A 22,650-nucleotide genomic window follows, 5' to 3' on the forward strand; every position below is an offset into this window, starting at 1 on the left:
GCCAACCGGCTGGCAGAGCGAGGGGGTAGCTCAGCTCCACGCTCTCCGATATCCGATATCCGGCTGAAGGGACGAAAGAGGAAGGAAGAATGCTTAAGGTAGTAAGAATTTGTGGCTATTGGCTACCAATAGCCTGGCCTCCTCTGTCTGTGGCAGCAAGCTTCAGTATTCCTCAAGAGCACCCAGTGGGGAGGGGGAGAAATGCGGAAGGGCCTGAGGGGCCTGAAGGGCCAGGATTGGTGATTCTGGAGTTGGGGGGCTCTTGTGGGGGGAGGGGGAGGTTGGGGGCTCGGGTGGGGGAAGTCACTGGAAGTCAGAGTGCCTGAAACAAATGTCAACACATAGCTGGGGGCAGGGGCTACGGACAAAAGATTAGCCACAGGGGATGGCCGGATTTGCTCCCCAAAGCAGGGAAGCTCTCCTGGGGGAGGCGGCAGGCTCTTTGCTCCCCCAGGTTTGCTGAGGCTCAGACGACAATTGCTGGTCCTGCAGATGTAAGATACAGGGATTTTGTTCCTTTAATTCTGTTTCCTTAGAAAGTTCGGCCTCCGTACACGGAGTCAACGAAATCAGGTCACTGCTTTTTTAATGAGAGTTCCTCGAGCCTTTACTCTGGGTAAGGTAGCTCCCTCCATCCCCTTCACGTGTTGTTGAGAGAGTAAGTCTCTGAAGTCAGGGAAGAGAGGAGCTGGTCTGCTGTGGTGGAGGGCGAGGCTCCCCAGACCACCCAGCAGTGCTGAGCCCTCCCCTCCTGTCTGCTGCTGAAAGCCCAGCTCTGGGCATGAGGGAGAAAAAAAAGCCCTCATCTGGAGCTTCCAGCTGGGGCGTTCGATGCTGCTACTATCAACTCAGAAAAAATGAAAAAGCCTCACCACATAAGCAGTGGCAGCCTGGGGGAAGGAGCGAGGTGGCTTGGGTCACTGGAGAAAGCAGTCTTTCCATCTTAGTTGTGCTGTGAAATGACCTTCGCCAGGATGCGGCATGGGTTCCATTCACAGGACACATGGCCTTGCCCAGGGGGCTTCTCTCTGCACCTCAGTTTCCTGAGGGGCTGGGAGAACTCACGGGTTTTTACCCTCGTCTCAGGGGATCCTAGGGTTTCCCCTGCCCACCTCTCCCACTTCATCCAGACAGCCTCCACTTTCCTCTATTTTATACATTGTGGGTCCCCATAAAATTTCCCTTGAAGAGAAGCTTTTGTGGCCAATAAAAGTTTGAAATCCACCAGATTGACCAATCTTGTACACTGCTTCCAGCCTGGACAATCTCTGATTCCAAAAATCACAAAGTTACAATCTATTTGGGAGAACAAATAATACTTAAAGACTCAAGGCTCTGGATGTGTGTGTGTGTGTATGTGTGTGTGTGTTTAATCCTTTACCATTTTTGTTGTTGTTGTTTGATGCCTCTGCTTCCCAGACACAAACCACATACAAACATTTCACCTGGAAAGTTCGGCTGCTCTCAAGTTATTGACGTGCACAAAGTGCCTGCGGGCAAAGTGAGGCAAGCGTGCGTCTGTGCTCAGCGCCCACTCATGCTTTGCACTCGGCAGGTCGGGAAGACACGGCTGTCCCACAGCTTGCAAACAAGCAAACCAGCTGAGAGCAACAGGGCTCCACCAGGCAGTACTCACACCCTCGGTTTTCTACTTCTCCTGCTGGTCTGTCTCCACCCCCCGCCCCAGGCTCTTCTTGATTCGTGCCCATCTCTCAAAAATGGAAGAAAAAAAAAGGCAGGAAATGGAGCCTAGTAACCATTTCAAGATGGTGATGTGATGCTAGAAAATATGCACAGAATGGGCTGCAGATTTGTAACATTTCCAAGGGCTTGCTGGGTAAAACTTACAGACCCAGGCCCATTGTAGCACCACAGCTGCACACCCAGCCTCAGGGCAAAAAAGATTTGAGGCCGGTTCTCTCTAGGTGACAGGTAATCTGCAGCATCCTGCACAGACAGCTCTTCTGTTCCAGCGTAAGATTCCAGCAAAGGGGAGCACAAGAGAGGAAATCCAGACTGCAAATAAATCAAAAATAATTTTTATTTCTCTTTGGATCATGTGGGTTTTACTTGGGGGAGGGTAGAGCATACCTGCTTTTCTGATTCTGTCTTCACTATACTACCTAAAATGAGCAGATAAATAGCCTGGAAAGCTACGAGAGGCCCTGGAGATCATCTAGTTCCCCTGCCTTGTTTTAAGGATGGGAGAACGAAGACCCAGAATGGGAAAGCTCCTTGCTGGGAATCATCCAGGTATAGAAGAATTTGGTTGGACCACAGGACACTGGCCATTTCATTCACTCCCAAAGCTCAAGTCTCCTGCTCTAGTCACAGCACCCTGTGGTAAGAGAGGGAGGGAAAGCTGCCCTACGTGTGGGGACGGTACCTGTGCATAGGAGGCACATTAGGATAGCCATGTGTGGTTGTTCAGGTTGTACACTGCACAAGGGCCTCCACCAGGCAGTGAATGAGATGGGAAAGCAGGTTCACACTGCTTGCCCAGCTGCATGCCCTGGTGTGGGGCTATGTCTGCTTGTTAGAAGGGCATCTTTTTCTAATTGTCACAGAAGTGCTCCGAGGGCTAGCAGGAGTTCTGAGGAGCAGGGAGTGTTCACCAAAGATTGGAACATTGTCCTAGGCTAAGTTTATCAGGTAGATTAGGAAAAGCAAGCATTCTGTGAGAAGGAGGATCTACAAAGGGCCCTGTTTTGGATGTGTTGGAATCAGCAGTTGACATAGCTCCCTCCTGGTCTAGGCCCAGGGCCCAGTGACACCTGGGCCTCTGTCTCCAACAACTCTAGGAGTACCAGGGCAGGAAAATCCCTCTCTGGACACCATCTTGGAGTAGAAGGTTCCAGACGCTGTCCCTCAGAGCAACCTCCCTGCCCTATTCTAGCCACTCTGGTGTCCTGACAGAACCCTCGGAAGCCTCTGTCACCACCACACTCCTCGCTGCTCTGCAGGGCACCCTCTGTGGCCTCACTCCCTCTTTGCCGGCCTTCTACCCTGTGCCCCCACTTCCTGAGAAGAGAGGAAGCGAGAAACAGCCCAGGTGTTCTGCCTGCCTCCTGGGGTCAGGGTCAGCTAGCTGCAACCACTCCTCCGCTCTGTCGCCCCAACTTCTGCTGCTTTAGGAAAGGGCTGAAGACACAGATTCTAAATATAGGTACATCTCCCAACCTCCTGCCCAGCTAATATTAGCCCTTTTGTGGAATCCACTGACAGCATTACTCCCTTTTTTTGGCTGCACTGGTGGGACTTCTCCTGCTTACAGTAAGGCAGGCTGAGCCAGCAAAAGACTGGGGACCACACTGAGCCAAATACAGTGAGAGCTCTGCTAACTGGGGGCTGTGCCAGATGATTTATGGAGCTCCTTTCCAACACAAGATTTATGATTCTATGAACGGGGAGGCTTGGGCAATGGGGGTGGGGGCCGGTTCTGGTTAATTGAATTTGTCAGCTTCCAGATGGAGGAGGCACTAACATTTGTTGATAATTTACTCTGAGCCAAGGACACTACTGAGGATTTCAAATACGTGATTTCCTTGAGTCTTTACAATAGCCCTAGGAGAGGGGTAGGGCTGCTATCCCGATTTTACGGATGAGGGCACTGAGGCTTCTGGAAGGGAATGTAAGTGGCTCTATGGCAAACGGTTAGTCAATGTAAAGATGAGTTTTGAACCCAGGTCTTAGTCACCCCAAAGCCTCGATTTTTCCTCATGCTGGCAGGTTTCTTTGCTTCAACGCTGGCAGAAAATCTTCTGAAACCAGTATGGGTATGATCCCTCTGTATGGTCCATCGTTAAGGTCAGAGAAGCAAGAGCAGGACTTGCGTCAGAGGACTTGAACTCTGGGCCTGTGTCTGCCAGGCCAACTTGGGAGTAACTGGAAAAGCCTTTCTGAGCCAGGGTTTTCCCATCTGCAAGTAAAGAACTCCAAAGGCACTTTTAGCCCTGACTCTTGGAGTCTATGTTGCATTTCTCTGGATAGGTCTTTACTTTGATGGTCGGTTCTTATCACCCAGTGCAAAAATGCAAGCTGAAAAGGGCCTAGGGATGTGGGAGCATGAGCTGGGGGCAGAGGCCAAAATGAACATGTTACTGACAAGGAGGTTCCAAAGCTGCCTTCCTACAAGATGTCAACTCATTGTCTTGCAACTCCCCTCTGCGAAGTAAAAGAGCACAAGAAAAGCTAATTCTGCCTGAGGCAGTGTAGCACAAATGAGGTCCTTGGGGTTTCTCTAATGCACCTGGAGAAGAGAGAAGAAGGCAGATTCAAGGGAGAGTGTGAGTGCCCAGTGATACATGGAGGGACAGTGGGTATTGATTTCATTCGGTCATTTATCTTCCCATCTTGTTCCAACGAAGATTTAATGCAGAAGGATTTAGGAGCTGGTAATACCTAAGAGGACGGCAATGCCATTCACCGGGAAAGGAGGAGAGCCAGTGAAGACAGCTGATCGAGTCTAGAAACATAGTCATGACTGTTGTCTCCCCTGGGAAAAATGAGACTGGCCAGACAAACGGACTCCTGTCTGTCCACTGGTTTGCTCTCCGCCACCTACAGAAATGCGCCCTTCAGGCAATGGGCCTCCCTGACAGTGTTTTTTTTGATTAATCACTCAGGACCAAAAAGACTGGGGCCTGCTCGAGAGCTCTTCAGAACCTCAGGGAAGGATCTCTTCCCTGACTCAGATACTGGAGCAGCTCACCCGACAAGCGGAGTCAGCGGAAGCCCGCCAAACCTTGCCGCTTCATCTTTGTTGTGTTTTATTGAAGTTAAACCAATCCTGAAATTTCACTCCAAAACTGTTTCCTGGACCATTTCTCCAAGGAAGGAAGCAAGCCCATTAGCAAGCCACTCAAGTGGCCGGTGGGGTCCCTGGGGGACTTCGCAGAGCTGGTGGCTTCTGAGCAGTACGGGCTATGTGTGTGCGTGCGTGCCCGAGTGACAGGCAGGGGTGGTGACACTGTCACTACCCAGAAGTCACAAACAACAGGATTGTTTCCAAGGTGAGACAGGGGCTTTGCTTCCTCATGGAAACAAACAGAGCGCCTCAAGCGAAGGCACATAGGCTGGCGGGCATGTGTAGAGCCAGACAAGTGCACAGGATCTGGGGACCCAGATGCACCCCACACCCGTACAAGGGGGCCCAGATGTGTGGACACATTCACCCCCACCTACACCTGCACGGTCCCCAGACACACAGGTGCACAGCCACAGCTCAGCCCACTAAGTACCTAGGCATTAGGACCAGGCTGGGGGCTCCCCGAAGCTGGCACCAGACATGGAGGATTTCTAAGCTGATGATTTGGCAGAAGCCCCCCACCCCATCCCAGTGTCAGGAGGTTCATTTTCACAGCTGTTTCCTCAGCACCTTCTGCTCAGAAAGATCCTGGAGTGAGTGCTCCAGGCAAAGGATGAGAAACACAGACCTTAGGGAACCTCACGTCAGAGGAAAAGCTGCAGACAAGACAGTGTTAAGGAGGGAGGCGGGCACGGAGATGGGTTACAGGCTTCTTTAGAGTCAAGCCCGTATGGTACTGCTGCATCCCCAGAGCCCAGGAAGGTGGGAGCACCCAGTGGGGCTTCACAGATGATTACTCACAGATGATGAATTACTTCAGGGCAATTTCTGGCCACACTTACTTGGTCTCTCTCCTGCCTCCCCACGCCTCTAGTAGCAAGGCCCTATTTCTTCCTACTGCCCAGCTGGCCTGCTGAGGCGGCTCTTCCTCCCCAGGCAGAACCTGTCTTCCCACCTCAACCCCTCCCCTAAATGCCTACATCTACACTTCACTCCTGTTTCTGTGCCACTGTCCTTCTCCCCGCTTCTCCAGGACTCCAGACCCTTCCCAGTTTCAGAGCCTTGGTGCCACATTTCCCTCTGCCAAGAAGACCCCTTGCTTCCTTCTCTGGTAAACTCTTTCCCTTCCTTCTGCAGTTTTCCCTCCCTCTCTCCAGAGTCTGACTCACTGCACCCCCCGGGGGGGTCCCCGAAGACCTTGCTTCATCCCTTTGTGGCTGTCTCCTCACAGTGAGCAGCTCCGGGGGGGCGGGGGGGCACCCTGTCCCACTCATCCCAGAGCCTGGCATTCAGTAAGGGCCACTGGGCAGGGCCCGGGGCTGAGGGAGACTCAGTGGGGCCTGGCTCTGGGCTTTGTGGTGTCCCTGAGCTTCCTCCCTCAGTGGGATAGGCACAGAAGCAGCAATGGATGGCGAGTGTGAGAACCAGGGTGAAAACAGAAGCACAGCGGGGCACAGACCATACCAAATCTGTGTCTAGGGCCGCCGCAATCATGCGTGTCCTCCCCTGGGACACATTCCGGGACGTAATTCCCATTTCTTCCTACCCTTGCCCCTTGGCATGTGGCTCTTGCAGCTTTTGTCCCACTTAACCTCCCCAAAGCACTCTTCTCCAGAGGCCCCTGGGTATAAAACATCATTAAGGACACAGCTCTCCCAGGTTAAACTCTCTAAATCCCCAATGCCCAAGAGATACTGCTCTGCCTTCTGGCTGGAGAAAGTGGGGCAGTCCTGCTGGGTCCGAGAAAGCAGGAGCTGTGGGACCTTCCTGCCCCCCTCATGGAAGCCCCAAATTGATTAATACCTGCTTGGCCAACTCAGCAAAATAAACCTATAAAATGAGATGATTTAAAATCTTTTTTTTTTATTGATTTATTTATATTTCTGAAAGGTCATAGTCAGTTCTTTTTTTTTTTTTTTAAAGATTTTATTTATTTATTTGACAGAGAGAAATCACAAGTAGATGGAGAGGCAGGCAGAGAGAGAGAGAGGGAAGCAGGCTCCCTGCTGAGCAGAGAGCCTGATGCGGGACTCGATCCCAGGACCCCGAGATCATGACCTGAGCTGAAGGCAGCGGCTTAACCCACTGAGCCACCCAGGCACCCATAGTCAGTTCTTTTTTTAACTGGACAGAAACCCAGAATGAGTCAAGGCTTGAGATATAGAAGTAAATGCAACTGCAAAAACATTTGCATATCTTTACATGCCGGCGAGCATGGCATTAGGCTCTGCGCATAGAGAGGTGAGGGAGTTGTACGCCCAGCCCTCCCGGAGCCCCTGTGTGCGTGGAAAAGGAGGGCTTCCTTGTTCACATTCAGATTCAAAGGCAATTCTTGGCATCTTGGATGTGCATGGGGACATCTCAGGGGTCCTTACAGGACCTTCTCTGTGGCCCCGAGAGGGAAGTGTTACTATCATTTCTCTTTCACAGATGGAACACTGAGGCTCAGAGGGTTACATGATTTGTCCAGTGTTAAGCAGCCGGTGAACAGATTGGGATATGAGCCCAGGCTTATGTAGCTCCTAACACTGACGGTTTTGCTTCCATGATGAAATGGGCACATCTTTGGTCTAGCAGTAGAAAATTCTGAAGATACTTGGAGAACCCTTATTTCATTTCATTGTCACAACAACCCTAGGAAGTAGGCATCTGTGTCTCTACCATGAAGGAGCAAACTGAGATTCACAGTAATCATTCCAGCTGGGAAATGGGAGTCAGGACCAGAATTCAGTATTTTTGAGTCTGACCTCCTAGTGAGCTGGGGCATTGGTCCTTCTAGGGGCATGGAAGGGAAGACAAGGTCCAGAGGGGTGGAGGATGTGCAATGACAAGGCCCAGGAGACCTGCATGTCATTCAGGGACAATTCTCCAATGTCTAGGCCTGATCTTTGTTGCCGAATCTTGTTTCAGTTCTGCTTCTAAAAAAACATCAAAATCCTGTCAAAAGGCACAAGAAAGCATTGGACAAAATCTAACACTTTCATGAAAAAAAAAAATTTAACAAACTATGAAAATAAGGAATCCTCAACTGGATAAAGATCATCTTTTAAAAGTCCACAGTTAAAAAAAAAAAAGGCCACAGTTAACATTGCAGTTAATGGTGAAAGACTGAAAATTTCCCTCTAAGATAAGAAACAAGACAAGCTGTGTGCTCTCACCACTTCTATTCAATACTATACTGGAGGCTCTAGCCAGCGAAATTAGCTAAAAAAATTAAGAAAAGGGGCACCTGGGTGGCTCAGTGGGTTATGCCTCTGCCTTTGGCTCAGATCATGATCTCAGAGTTCTGGGATCAAGCCCCACATCAGGCTCTCTGCTCAGCGGCAAGCCTGCTTCCTCCTCCCTCTCTGCCTGCCTCTCTGTCTACTTGTGATCTCTGTCTGTCAAATATATAAATAAAATCTTTAAAAAATATTTTTTTAAAATTAAATAAATAAGTAAGCATCCAGATTAGGGAAAGGGAGAAATAAAACTATCTCCATTCACAGACAGATGATAAGATCTTGTATATAGAAAATCCTAATGAATCCACAACAACTATTGGAACTCATAAACAAGTTCAGCAAGGTTGCAGGATACAAGATTATTATACCCAAATCATTTGTCTTCCATACAGTAGCAATAAGCAACCCAAAAATGAAATCAAGATAACCATTCTATTTATAATTGCATCAAAAAATCATAAAAGTATTTAGGAATAAATTTTAAAAAGAAGTGCAAGTGTCCTTTACCAGTGCAAAACATTTTCATATGTCATACGTATAATACCAGATACCATAAAACACCAAAGAAAGGGAACAATATCCATGTTTATGAATTGAAAGTCTTAATATTGTTTAGACAGCAACATTCCTAACTTGCTTTACAGATTAAATGCATTCCCTACTGAAACCCCAGCTAGAAAAATATTTTTTAAAGAAATGGATAAGTGGATCCTCAAATTCATATATAAATGCAAGATGCTGAATACCAAAACAGTCTTAAAAAAGAACAAAGTTGGAGGATCCATAAGCTCTCAATTTCAAACCTACTACGAAGCTACAGTAATCAAAGCAGTGTGATACTGGCATCAGGGTAGACATCCAGACCAACGTGCCAATGGAATGGAACTGTGAGTCCATAGATAAACACTCACGTTTATCATCAGTTGATTTTTGACAAAAGCACCAAAACAACCCAATGGGGAGTGAACAGCCTTTTCAACAAATAGTTCTGGGACAACTGGATGTGCACATGCAGAAAGAATGAAGTTGGTCACACACCTCACACAAGATACAACGATCAACTCAAGGTGGCTCATGAACTTCCATGTCAGAAATAAAACTATAAAATTCTTAGATGAACACATAGGATCTAGTCTTCATGACTGTGGGTTTAGCAATGGTTTCTTAGATGTGATACAGGCGACTCCAAAATAAACAAACCAAAACAAAACTGGACTTTATCAAATTAAAAACTTTTGTCTTTCAAATAACATTATCAAGAAAGTAAAAAGACAACTCACAGAATGGGAGAAAATATTAGCAGACCACCTATTAGAGGAGTGGCTTATATCCAAAATATAGAAAAGTAACCCTCTTCAGAAATGAGCAAAGGACTTGAGTAAACATTTCTCTAAAGAAGGTATAAAAGTGGCCAATAAAGGAAGTAAAGATGCTGAGCGTCATTAGTTGTTAGGGAGATCTGAATCAAAGCCACTTGAGATGTCACCGCAAACCCATAAGAATGTTTAGAAAAGAAGAGAGACATAAAAAGTGTTGGAAGGAATGTGAAAACAACTGGAAACTTCATACATTTCTGGTGGGGCTGTAAAATGGTACAGCTACGTTTGAAAACAGACTGCAGCTCCTGAAAACATTCATCGTATGACTCAGCCATATTACTTCTAGGTGTATACCCCAAAGAACTAAAAATCCATTGTTCACACGGCCCCTTGTACACAAATGTTCATAGCAGCATTGTTCATAATGGCTAAAAAGTACAAATAATCTGAATAGCCATCAACTGACAAATGGGCAGATGAAACAGGGCGGGGGTGCCTGGGTGGTTCAGTCCTTAAGCATCTGCCTTCAGCTCAAGTCATGACCCCGCATCAGGCTCCCTGCTCAGCAGGAAGACTGCTTCTCCCGCCCCCACTCCCCTGCCAGAGCTCCCTCTCTCGCTCACTGTCTCTCTCTCTCTGTCAAATAAATAAATAAAATCTTAAAAAAGAAAGAAAGAAATGGGTGTGTGTGTGTGCGTGTGTGCGTGTGCACGCACATGGGTGTATGCATGTACATGAATTAGTCAGCAATAAAAAGGAATGAAGTACTCATACATGCCACAACATGGATGAATCTTGAAAACATTATGCTAAAGCGAGAAATCAGATACAAAGGTAACGTATTATATGATTCTATTTAAGTAAAATGTCGGGCATAAGCAAGTCCATGGAGAGAGACAGTAGTGTTAGTGGCTGGCAGGGGTCGGGGGAGCAGGAAATGGGGAGTGACTGCTAATGAAAATGGGGTTTCTTTGGGGGATAATGACATGTTCTAAAATTAGATAGTGATGATCGTGGCACAGCTCTGTGAATATACTGGAAAACACTGAATTGTACAATTTTGAAAGGGTGAATTCCATGGCATGTGAATTATATCTCAATAATGCTGTTATTAAAAAAAAAAACATATGCATGAAAGAGGCCATGGGGAACGTGGAAAGTGGAAACAGCTGACTTGCTAGAAGTGGTGAGATGGAAGGTAATTTTATTTTTTTTCCTGTTACTGTTGTTTTAATGTTGTCTGGCAATGGCAAGCAAAAAGGAGGGAGAGAGAGTCCAGTAGAGAGGACAACCAGCTTGGGAGCCCAGGGCTCTGAGGCTGTCATGCCTCACACTGCTAGTCACTCTGACTTCGCTAGACTGTGTAGTCTTGAGTAAGACTTCACCTCCCCGGGCCTTAATTTCCTTTTCTTGGGAGTGGAATAATACCAACTTTGTCGGGCCGCTGTGTGGATCCCAAGAGGCCTTACATACACAGAGCACATATGTGGCAAATACTCACAGCGTTCATTATGTTTCATCTTCATTTATTTATTCAAATAATTATGGAGCATCTGTTACATACAGGGATATAGATGAACTAAGATTAGACCTAGTTCTTAAATATCCTGGAGTTTAAGAGAAGACAGACATAAATAACCAAAACAAGTTCATTGAGAAGGGTCAAAGCAAAGATATCCACAAACAGCTTGCTGGACAAGTTATCGGCAGAGACCAAATATATTTGGAAGCTTGTGTTGGGAGGGACTGGGGCCGGGTGAAGAGATGGCAATCCACAGAAGAATGACAACATCCATAATCGCAGATCCCAAATTTGTTCTGTAGCGTGTCTCATGTGTACTGTCCCATGCTGACCTCAGGGAATGTCAGCAAGGAAAGTATTACCACTGTACTTGATAGATGAGAAGACCAAGTCTTAGAGAGGTCAAGAGAGTGTTCTGTTTCATAAAGCCAGTTCTTGGTACAGGACCTTCTCTGTTTGCCACCTCTTTTGAGCAATCCTGGCTAAATCCCACTAATAAGGAACACCGGGAGGGGTGGAGTGAAGAAAATGAAGAGGAGTTCTCTCCAAGTTCGGGCTGGTCAGAGGTATTGAGTATGTAATCTGTGCCCCCAGGGGTCCATTGAGAAACATGCCAGATGGAGACCCAGGAACCAGTTCAGGCGTGGGTCACCCAACAAAGATTTGCAGCATCCCTTGAGGGAAATATTCAAGCTCTGTAGGTCATCAATGTCTGGTAAATACTTCTCCACTGATCTCACTAAGTCATAAGCTGGGGGTGGGGAAGGAAAACATGGTATCATTTATAGAACACCTTCTGTGTACAGGGCATTATACAAGGAGCTTCCCCAGTAATAGGCTCTTGAGGCATTGCAGTGGCCTCTTTCTACACTGAAGTTGAGGTAACACAGATGACTGAAGATGTCAAGTGCCCTGCCCAGTACCACACAGAAAACTTGTATCAGAGAGAAGTGAGCTTCCCTTCCACTCACCAGAAGGATTCCAAATTTCTCCCTATGCAAAGAAGTCATAGTCATAAGGGCAGTGGGCAGAATCAACACAGTGCCTGTAAGAGCTCAGAAGCTTCACAGCATCAGGGATCCATGTCATTCACTTATATAACGTGAAAACAAAAAAACTGATTAGTTTGCATTTTCAGAATGAAATGCAATTTCATTGTTTTATTTTTGTAACCCATGGGCTTAGCGGTTATCTGGCAGAGAATAGGGGCCTCTATCTGTCCTCCTTCACAACAGCCTAACTGGCCCCTGGTTTTGATGGAGCTGGACCTCAGGTGACAGCAAAAGGCCTCCCTTTATCAAATGCAACTTCCTCAAAGGAGCAGGATGACAGATGAGAGAGCCTGGGCATTCGGCACAGAGACCCAGGTGGGTCCCTCAGCAATGCTGCCAGGCTACCGATGGCTGGCCAGTGGGACCGACCACGGTCTCATTCATCAAAAGCCGTAACAAGTGCATTTGTTGGCTTCAGGGCCAGCCCCATCCTACTGACCCTGACAGTGAGTCTGTGATCACCATGGCTCCTCCGCGCTGCAACATCTGCAGAGTTCGCTCAAGTGGAGGCCCAAGGACCAGGCTGTACCCAGCACTCCCTAACTACCCTATTCAGGGAAAACAGAAGCGTCTTGAACCCACCCAGCAGGGGAGGGAGTCCACCAGTGCTCTGCGGTGATTCATGATAACTTAAGGGATTACAAATGAGGGCTGCAGAGCTCTCGGCCAGGCGAGACTCAATGACAAGGGGGACCCGGAGTCATCAAGGGATCACCCCCAACAAGTGTCCCAAAGGTATAAAAGAAAGAACACAGATTTGGGGAGCCTACAGACCTGAGAGAAAGCCCAGTCCTCTCCTGCAAGCTGTCTCACCTTCGGAAAGCATCCTGGCCTCTCAAAGCATCTAGAAGCATTTTGCACCAGCTAAACCCAGATGTCATGTGCGGCTGTTCTGAAGGCCAGACAGGCTAATCAGACGGACGGGTTTGGCAGGTGACTGGGACTGTGAAAACCAGGTGAGAGAAGGATGCTTGAGGAGGGCTGATGCTTAAGAATGGGGGAGATGATGCAAGAATGTGTGGTGAAAAAGAGAGACAGCTGGGGAAGGGAGACGAAAAGGAAATGAATCCTAGGGAAAACTGCATTTAGTAGGGGTAAAAGGAAAACAAGTCAGAGCTCAGACAGAGCAGTCAGAGCAGATAAGAAGGAAGAGGACAAGAAGATCCACATTTTCCACTAGACATGTCAGCGAAACTGTCTACAGTTTGCCAACTGTTCTATCTCGGAAGAGCAATCATAACACTGGAGACTTATTATTACACCATCAATAAACGTCTCCTACAGATGTAGAGGCCAAAGGTAGCAAGTGGGTTTTCTTCTCACCAGCCAATTCCAACTGATTGATCATGTTTATCTGAAGCACTGTATTTGAAAAACATTCCGAGGCCTCATCTGAGCATGGTGGTAAAGAGAGCTGTTTCAGCTAGCGAGGTCCGCGGTCAGTGTGCGGGAGGAAGAGCAGCCCGCGTGCCGTGTGTGGTGGGTATTGGGCTGTGCTGCTCAGATAGAACCCTTCGGGATAAAGCACTCATTCCTCCAGGTGCAGGGACTGTTTCGGTTGGCTGCTGACAGCTCTTGGTGGAGTCCCACTCCGGGAATGGCCCTTGGCCAAGAGAGCTGCCTCACCCAGGGGTAGCCCACAGGGGCTGCTGCGGAGGGCAGTGAGACTAACTCCCCCAGATTCAATGCAGTGTGACTGAAGGGCCATCCCAGCTCCAGCGCTCCCCGTGGGGTCAGTGGATGTCCGTGTCATGATGTGTTGAAGTTCAACTCCTGCTTTGATCCGCTCTTACTTCCCTTACAAGTGCTGATCCTGGTGGCAAGCCCACCAAACTCTCTGCACGCACATCACCCTGGAGTCTGGTCCCAAGAAGCCAGCCTAACGCATCAAGCATTTCCCATTCTTGCACAAGCTCTAGCCCTCTATGCCTAGCTAGGAGCTCGTCATCTGCATTTATTCCTCACCAAAGACCTGGCGTTAGTTGGTCAGTGAGAACACATCCTCTATCAGCTTTCCTTTTTTCTCTTGTTTGCAAGGAAACTCAAAGGTGAGCTCTCCATTCTTTCTTTCCTTGCCTATGTAGACGTAGATTTGTGCTTGAAGCTTGGAGTCTCTCTAATCTAAAATGAGGGCTGGCTCCATTCTGCTCGTGTTCAGTCACATTTCCTCCCAGCCTCCAACCCTAGCAGAGACAGCATTTGTCCCGGATTCAATTCGTGGAGCTGTTGTCAACTGAAGGTGTCATCAAGAGGGAGAACAGTATACGCTAACAACTCTCATTGGCATGATGCTTTCAAGTTACATGTGTGTGTTATTTTACAGACACAGTAACTCTTTAGAGTTACCATTATTTCTTTTGAATAAAAGGTATAGAGAGAGTAAATGATTTCTCAACCAAACTGCAGAACCAAGACTAGAATCTGGGTTTCTTGGCTGCTACTCATACAGATTCCGACCACAGGCAGAAACCACTTAGCTGGCCTCTGCTTCTCTCTCGGGGTCAGTGTGTGTTTTCTAGAAAATACTGAAATACTGGAATTAGCTCAGGCGACTCCTTCCCATCTTCCCTTTCTACTCTGGCAAAACCCTGGACTTGATACTGTTCAAATCCTGAGCCAAGCACGGAAGAGCACTGTGGAATGTAGGGGATGATCTAACAATCCCGGGCCACAATCCCCAGTACAGCGGCACCAAGGGGTCCATCTTGTTCCTGTTGGGATAATTCCTTTGATGGAGAGCTCACTACCTCACAAGGCTGCCCATTCTGTTGTCCCCTCATCTGTCCAACTGGAACGATATTCAAAAGAGAAATTGGGGGAGACGCTGTACATGGGTGGCTCAGTCGGCTAAGCGTCCGACTCTTGATTTCAGCTCAGGTCATGATCTCAGGGTCCAGGGATCGAGCCCCAAGTGAACTCTGCATGGAGTCTGTTTAAGATTCTCTCCTTCTCCCCTTGCCCCTCTCCCCCACCTGCTCAAATATACACACATGCTCTCTCTCTAAAAAGAGAGAGAGAGAGAAATTGGAAAATTTAAATGAGATCATGAATGTAAAGCACATAGTATAGTACCCAGCACGTGGTGTACTCAGTGAATGGAAGGAGGGGTTTTTTTCTTTCCATTAGACATAGAATAAGAGTAGAACAGAGCTGGCTTATAGATGAGCACCCTCAGCTCCAACCACATTACTCAGGAGTTGGTCCTTACACAGCCCTGAGATAGAGCTAGAGAGGTCTAGAGCACAAGCTGTGCTCCCAGCTACCTACATTTGAGTATGGGCTCTGCCATTTAGCTGTGTAACCTTGGGAAAGTCACTCTGTAACTCTGTGTCTCAATGTCCTCTTTTGCAAGGTAAGGAGAGACGAACATTACTTACATCAGGGGAGTTATCATGTAAGTGCTCAAAATTCTGCCAGGCCCCCCCGGTAGATATCCATTGTCATTTTTGCCATCTTTCTCATCTTCCACACAAGGAAACTGAGGCCCGAAACTTGAGCCATTTCCACGAAGTCAAACAGCAAATGAGGGGCAGATCCTGGACAGAAATCACTTTGCCTGTTTCTTTCCTGTAACATTAGTTCTGCCATGCCTTTTGCTCTTAAGAGAAGGGGAAGAACAGGAAAAGCAGTCACGAAGAATTCTGCCAGAGAAGCTGGCATATCCTTCTCATTGGAGGAAGGAGTTTGTCCCTAAAGGCGCAGCTAGTGAGCAGACTCACTCCCAGTGAGTCTGGGAGTCCTGACCTCAGGCAGGCAGGAGAGCACACTCCCTGCCTGTTGGAGGGACATGCCAGAGACCAGGGCTGAACACGCCACCTCCTGCTCCCAGTTCTACCACCACAGCAACACTAGGGCCTTCACTTTGGTGGCAGTGGCAAAGACAGGCATATTGCCAAGCACCACGTGGCAGGGTGGCCAGTGACAGGTGGGTGACCTTGAGGTCCTGTGAGGGATGAGGAAGCACCGAGAGCCCTTCTTGAAGGCGAAAACCATTTCAGCTTTGTGCAGCCGCAGCTGAGAGGATGGCAGCAGCCCAGTGTGGCAGAGTCAGGATGCGGCTTGTATGGGGCATTCTGGCTCTGCACAAAGGAAGGCTTGCGAGTAGGAGTGAAATTCCAAATATTTAAGAACTGATATGATACAGACAGCAACCCATCAGAACAGTCGTGATGGCGAACGTCAGGCTCGGCAACAGAGAAGCCCCATGTGGGACCCAAAAGAGGATCGGCAGGTGGGGGCCCAGGTGCCAACAGAGAACTGTTCATCTGTCTCCAAAGCAAGTCCTAGGGAGAAGTCCATGGGGCCCCCAGGGCTCTGCCGATGATGGTTTCCAAGCCACTGCTGTGGAGGAAAAAGTTAAGGACCTCAGGTCCAGCTCCCAGACCCAGTAGCACCTGCCTTTGGGGTACACAGGTCCAGCCTCCAGAAGAGCAAAGCCACAAGCCCACCCACAGACTTAAGCATGACTTATCTTTCTGCTTGCTTTTCTCTTGGCTGCAGAGTGTTCACTTGTGTCTCCCAAAGCAGTTGACCTTGTTCGAGCATTTAGAAGAGGGCACCAGTTTCCGGGGACACAAAATGTAGCCGGGAGGTATGTGGAGGGAGCCCTGGCCTGCTCCTGAGTCAACAGTTGGAATCCCTGTCCTGCCTTGGCAGCCCCCAGAGCCATTCCAAGCCCCTCTTCCCCAGCTCAAATCCTCCTCCCCGGTGCTTGCTAACCTTTCCCTTAAAAACACATGTCCCTGCTAGCCTTTGGACAGAGTCACAAGGGGTCAATTATCTTGCGGCAAGAAGGAGGAGGACCATTTCTTCGGCTTGCATAAGATGAGGTTGCACATGATGAAATAAATCATTGGCCTGTGAGGTCTTGTGGGAAGGTACTAGAAGGCAAGCCCTCCCTTGAGAGCAATGCACAAAGACCTTTCCCCTTACCCAGCCTCACCCGCCAATGAGTCTGCAGGCGTAGTTGCCAAGCCAAGAAATTCCCCTGGAAAGTGCCACTGCAACACTTCACCACTGTTCTCCATGGACCTCAAAAGGCTGCGCCTACTGATGTTGACTTTTTCCCACTCATGTCTTATACATGCAGTTTACTTTCCTGTTAGCTCTCAGTGGCTCTTCATACTGTCTTTGACACATGACTGTGGCCTCCCAGCCTTCACTAACTTTGTCCCTCCTGAATGGAAACTTCCTAAAGCCCCAGGTCCATAGGCACTGGATTTGAGTGACAGCTTCAGGAATTACCGGAGGAGGCATGGGCACGGGCTCTGGCTCTGTGGTCCACTGGGACGTCTAGGGGAAGCCAGAACATCCAGGTGACGTGAAACATGGTGGCCAAGCACCACATTCTCTGGTCAGTAAGCCGGGCTCCCACCTCCAGTTGTGTCCCCACCAGCTGGATGACCCGCAAAAGTTACCCAAATGTTTTAAGCCTCTGTTTTCTCTAGTGGAAAATGGTTATACTATTAGTATCTATCTTATAGTGTTATTTTAAGAAGGAAGCAAAATAAAATATACAAAGCACTTATCTCTTTGCCTAGCACAAGATCAGCAATCAGGAGAGTTGGTCATTATTAATACAGTTAATCTTTCCAATATTTATGGTTAGTTGCCAGAGACTCTGTATCCTGCTAGGGGTTAAGGTTCCAGTTTCTGCCCTCAAGAACCTCGCATTTCAGTGCGAGGAGACCACAGCCAACAATTAGGATGTACTACGAGAAATGCTTCACTAATAATGACTTAAAAGCACCATCACTAAAATATGACAACCATTTTTTTTTTTGCTAGCCATTGTGTGTTATACACTTGATATAAGACAAAAGCATAAGCTTTTTGGTCCAAATATCTGGACTCACATCCCAGCATTATCACTCAGTACCTGAGTACTCTCCTCTCTGGCATGTTAACTTCTCTGAAATAGCTCCTCTGGAAACACAGATGTAAAAATTAGAAAAAAAAGAAAGTTTATCTAAGATGTTACCATAGTGCCCTGCGCATAGTAAGGTGTTTAATAAATGTCTTTTACTAAGGGTGATTAAGGGTGAAAAACTAACGTTGGCTATTGTCCCAGTCCTGGAGGGTCTGTCTGGCTAGGTGTAAAGGTCAAGGAAGGACATCCACCCAGGATGTGTGGCAGCACTGTGATGTTCAGTGGCCCATCTGGTGTGGAGCCAGTTCTGAGCCAATGGCTGGAGCCCCAGGGACCAGAGGCTGGCCACTCCAGTGGAGTAGCCAGCAAGAACTAGGCAGAATATTCCAAGTAGGGCAGGTCCACCAGGACGAAGAGAAACTGAGTGTGTTGGTGCAGTAAGAGCCCAAGCTAGGAGTCAAATGCAGGTCTGTTATCTTCTATAGAAGGCACGAGTACCCGCACCTGGGGCACTCTGCCCCCCACAGCCAGTGGCTTTTCTACCGACCACAAACACTGGCCACGCCCCTGCTGCACACTCAACCCCACACCGGGTACCCCCACGCTGCGTGCCGTGGGAGTGAACAAGGACGGCGCAGGTAGAACTGCATACCTTACAGGACGTACTACCTTTGAAAAGGAGCTGCACAAATCAGAACACACCAGCCCCAGAGCCGAGCCCGTGCACAAGGAACAAAACTGCACTGACTCAGACCTGTTTACGCGAACAAACCTTCTAGCAGCACGTCTTGATAAGCCTGTTGCTAAGCCTGCCAAGCTTCCTGTCACAGAGCACTTCACTCCTAGCTCAGGAAAGATAATCACTCTGGGAACCAGGTTTCTTAGGAGACCTGGCAGAATGCTTTCAGTCTATAGCAAAACCTACCTTTCAGCAGAGCTTGTCCTCCCCCCATGTCAGACAAGGGGAAACCCAATCCATAAAGGAAAGGGTTTGCACACACACAGGACTGCCGGGTGTTGCTGGCTGTAAGTGACCCTCCGGGAAAGGAAGGAGCTCCAATCTCCCTCTCGGCTTGGAGCACCTCCTAAACAAAGACCCTAAAGTCTCCTGCTGGAACAACACGAGACACGGGACGCTCAGATTCCAGGCACACCCGCAGGTATCATCTGTCAGTCCTGACACCAGCCCTGTCTGTGTCAGGGTCCGAGCGGGGAGATCAGACGAGCAGCGGGATAGGGCAGGGGTGGGGGGAGCACAGGAAGGGGGAGAAACAGCTTTGGAGAGACTACTACAAATAGTCAAGAGTTTTTATCTGACACCAAAGAACAGGGCAAGGGAGAGCTGTGTGATCCAAGCCAGGATAAAAGAAAGGCTGGCTTCCCCCTTGTAATATAAGAGTTTAATGATACTTATTAAAAGCACATTTCTGGGTCCTGTTTAAAAATTACACTCGCAAGTGTTTCTTTTTTTCATATAAATTGCTTCCTAGAGATTAAGTGAGTGTGTGTGTGTGTGCGCACGCACACACACACACACACACACACTCCTTACACTGCACACCTCACACTCACACATATAAACCCTCTATAAATCCCACACATCCCATATATCACAGACATGTCAGTACATCTTCATCAAGAATAGCCACAATTCACGACACACACACATACTGGAAAGCAGAAAACCCGGCCTGGTCCCTGAGGTTATTCACGCACCCTTTGAAATTGCAGACTTTGAGGAAGCCCAAGAGCTTCATGCTCAAGTTGTCATCCCCACAAACAAACAGCACAGCCTCTAATCCATATCATTCTCCACGTCTTGCCTGGGGTCAGGCAACTCTGCAAAAGCCGGAGCTACCAGGACTATCAAGCTTTGGTGGGAAGCAACAGCATTCATTAGGGTTGCAATGAAAGAAGGGGTCCCTGCCCTTCTGGCTCAGGGCGAATTTTCTCTGATAAGCTGAGTACCAGTCACCTGGAGGAGGGGGCCCTGGGCCTCCGCCGGGGGCATAATTTTTTTTCCGGCTATCAACTTACCCAGAGCCCAGGGCTGCCTTCATGCTCAGTCAGAGAAGGCCCTGCTTTCTGGAAGAATCAGCTAGATACAACAAAGTACCCCTTAGCCAAAAAGTATCCTTCCACTAGCATGTGCTCCCTCCTGGTGCTGGTCTCCCCAGTGCTTTGCTCACTGCTAAGGGGTGGGGTTCAAAGGCTAAAATCATCAGGTAGAACAGTTTGCTGTTACCAGAAACAAATGCTTTAGAGTAGTAAATCAGGGTTCAAGGTCAGCTCTAACCTTCCTCACTGTATGGCCTTGCGAATTTCCCCAAGCCATGGCTTTCTTCTTGGCAAAATGGCAAAATCAGCTTCTTTTCATCTTATGGAGTTTGGGGGAAGATCACAAAATGCCCTACAGACTGTAAATTTCCAAAGCAGATGTTAGAGATTTTCATGATGAGACAGTAAGGAGGAAATGGAGGTGCTCATAAATCGGGCTGCGAGTGCCCACAGGGCAAAGCCTGTGTTGTGTGTCTCTTGTTATCCTCAGTGCCTGGCCCAGAAAGCTGGCACCAAATATTCTGGGGGAAACATGGTTTGAAAGGACCAGTAAGCCTGTGAGTTAAGTGGCTTTTGTTCAAGGTCACAGAAGAGCTGATGGTGGGACTGAAACCAGGCTCCCCTCACCCCTTCGTCCCGGGCTCTCTGTTCTAGATGCACTGAACTCTTGGGCCTCTGGAAGGGTCAGTGATGTCAAACTAGCCACAGCGAGGGCAGGTTTTAATGAGCCCTCTACAATTCCCTGGGAAGATCCACTATGGGCAGTCAATGCCCAGGAAGCCTTCACAAACTCGCTTGTTAAACATTCCAACTCAACAGTGCAAACAAACAGAAACTACAGTGCAAATCATACCCAAATGCCTCAGACCAATGCATCTTATTTCCTGTCTTGAACTGCACACATCAGAAAAATCACGAGATCGGGACAATGAGCCTGTGGAGATCTTGGTGGTGGAGATCGGCAGTATTTCTCATTTCCAGCTTATGTGCAGCTTTATCACTTACCTACTGACCAAGTGTCCAGGAGATCACTAGCCCTCTCTGAGTCTCAGTTTTTCCATCTGCAAAACAAGAAGATGATCACAATTAATCCCTTGAGACCACTGGACTAAAATGCATCAGAGCTTTTATACCTTGTATCAGTTACTAGCGGCTTATGATCCCACATACCTGGGAAATTGCTAATGGTCAGGGGCTGGAAAGGAATTATAGCAAAAATGAAGTGTGATAATTAATAGTTATGTGTCACACAGGGCATCCATGATGTTCAACCCTCTGTACAGAAAATTCAGCCCTTCCTAATTTTGGCACTTATTTTGCTTTTTCATAAATATAAAAATGTAAGACCACTGAAATGCCAGTAGAAATAGAGCAGACAAAAATGTCACCACCTCAACATACTTGCTCTCAACAATTGGGGTATTTTTTTCATTTTTCTCTTCTAAGGCACAGAGTTCATCATCTTGCAGAGCAGCGACCACAAAGATGTACTAAACTGAAAAGTCACACCCAGATCACCATGCTCCCCCCACCAGCCCCTTGGAATCCCCAGCACTACACCACGACTGTTATCCACATTATTAACTTTTTTTATTCTGACATCAGCTTTGTCAACTTCTCCAAGACTCCTGGGCCCTGGTCAGGTGTCTGGCAGGCACTGTGCACAGCAGAGCCCAGGGGAGCAAGAAGCCAGGGGCAGCAGGGGCCCTGGGCTGGTCTTCCTGGAGTCTGGGTTCAGTTACCTCATCTGCATAATAAGGAAACCGGACTGGCCCATCTCAGAGATCACTTTTACCTTAAAAACACGAGGCTAAGGAAAAAGAAATTTAAAAAATTAAAATTAAAAAAAAAAAAGAAACATATATTTGAGTCCCTATTATGTGACAATGGGTCCATACTGTTGAGCTGATAATACCTGAGATCTTCTAGGCAAGAAAACTGCAACTCAGGGAGGTCCTGAGGTGCATCCAAGACCCAGTGCAATCATGTTGGCACCACTTGCCCAATTACTGTTGTAGTGATCTACTATCATGTACTAATTATCCCAAGTTGATACATATTTTTTGCCTACATTTATTTTAATGGATTTTTTCTTAAAAAGTTTCTGATGCATTGTATTCCCTCTGCCCCCAATCCAAGGCCCACTGAAACGCAATCTTTCAACCCAGATGGATTCTCTAATAGCAAAAATGGTTGCTAAAAGCTTAAAGGAATTTTTAGTCATGACCATTCTATATACAAATTTCTATGAAGTCATAGGTTTGAAGTGTTGTTTTATGTTTTCTTTCTAATACTCACTAAAGTAAATAACTTTTGAAGTTTAGAATGCTCATCTCTGCACTTCCCAGCGATGCCTCTACTTTTTCTTGGGAAGGCTGATTTCGGGGTCCCTCATCGTGCTGCAGCCAGACCTTGGAACGTAAATCTGTCCTATCTCAAAGCTGAAACATCAAAAGCATCTAATGCTTACTAAAAGTCAAGAAAGTTGCCTGAGGTCACATAGCCCGGAACTGAAGGAACTGGGACTTGGGGGCCCCCACTTGCTCACTTCCAGTCCTGGGCTCTGTGTTTTCAGTTTTCTCTCTGCCCCTCTGCACACCCCCTATTTGCAACTCTGTGTCATCAGGCCCCAATTAAGTTCTGTTTCCAAGTCAAGGCAGGGTCACCCTGTTTTGTTAGGTCGCCAGCTTTTCCATAAAGTGACTAGATTGTATCAATGCATATTTAAGTTCCCAAAAGGGCACTTGGGTAAGAAGCTACAGAATTTCTAAAACCAAGTTTAGAAAATGTGAAGTGAAA

General features: G+C 47.7%; 1 long non-coding RNA gene across 1 annotated transcript in view; it reads right to left on the reverse strand.

Moving 5' to 3' along the window:
- Positions 1–22,650, reverse strand: part of LOC132012000 (uncharacterized) — a 227,603-nt gene that overhangs the window by 63,148 nt on the left and 141,805 nt on the right. Inside the window, exon 2 of the long non-coding RNA XR_009402497.1 lies at positions 20,857–20,912. This is a non-coding gene — a long non-coding RNA (uncharacterized LOC132012000). The remainder of the gene's footprint in view (positions 1–20,856; positions 20,913–22,650) is intronic.

Source organism: Mustela nigripes, chromosome 1, assembly GCF_022355385.1.
Source record: "Mustela nigripes isolate SB6536 chromosome 1, MUSNIG.SB6536, whole genome shotgun sequence".
Classification (NCBI taxonomy): Eukaryota; Metazoa; Chordata; class Mammalia; order Carnivora; family Mustelidae; genus Mustela; species Mustela nigripes.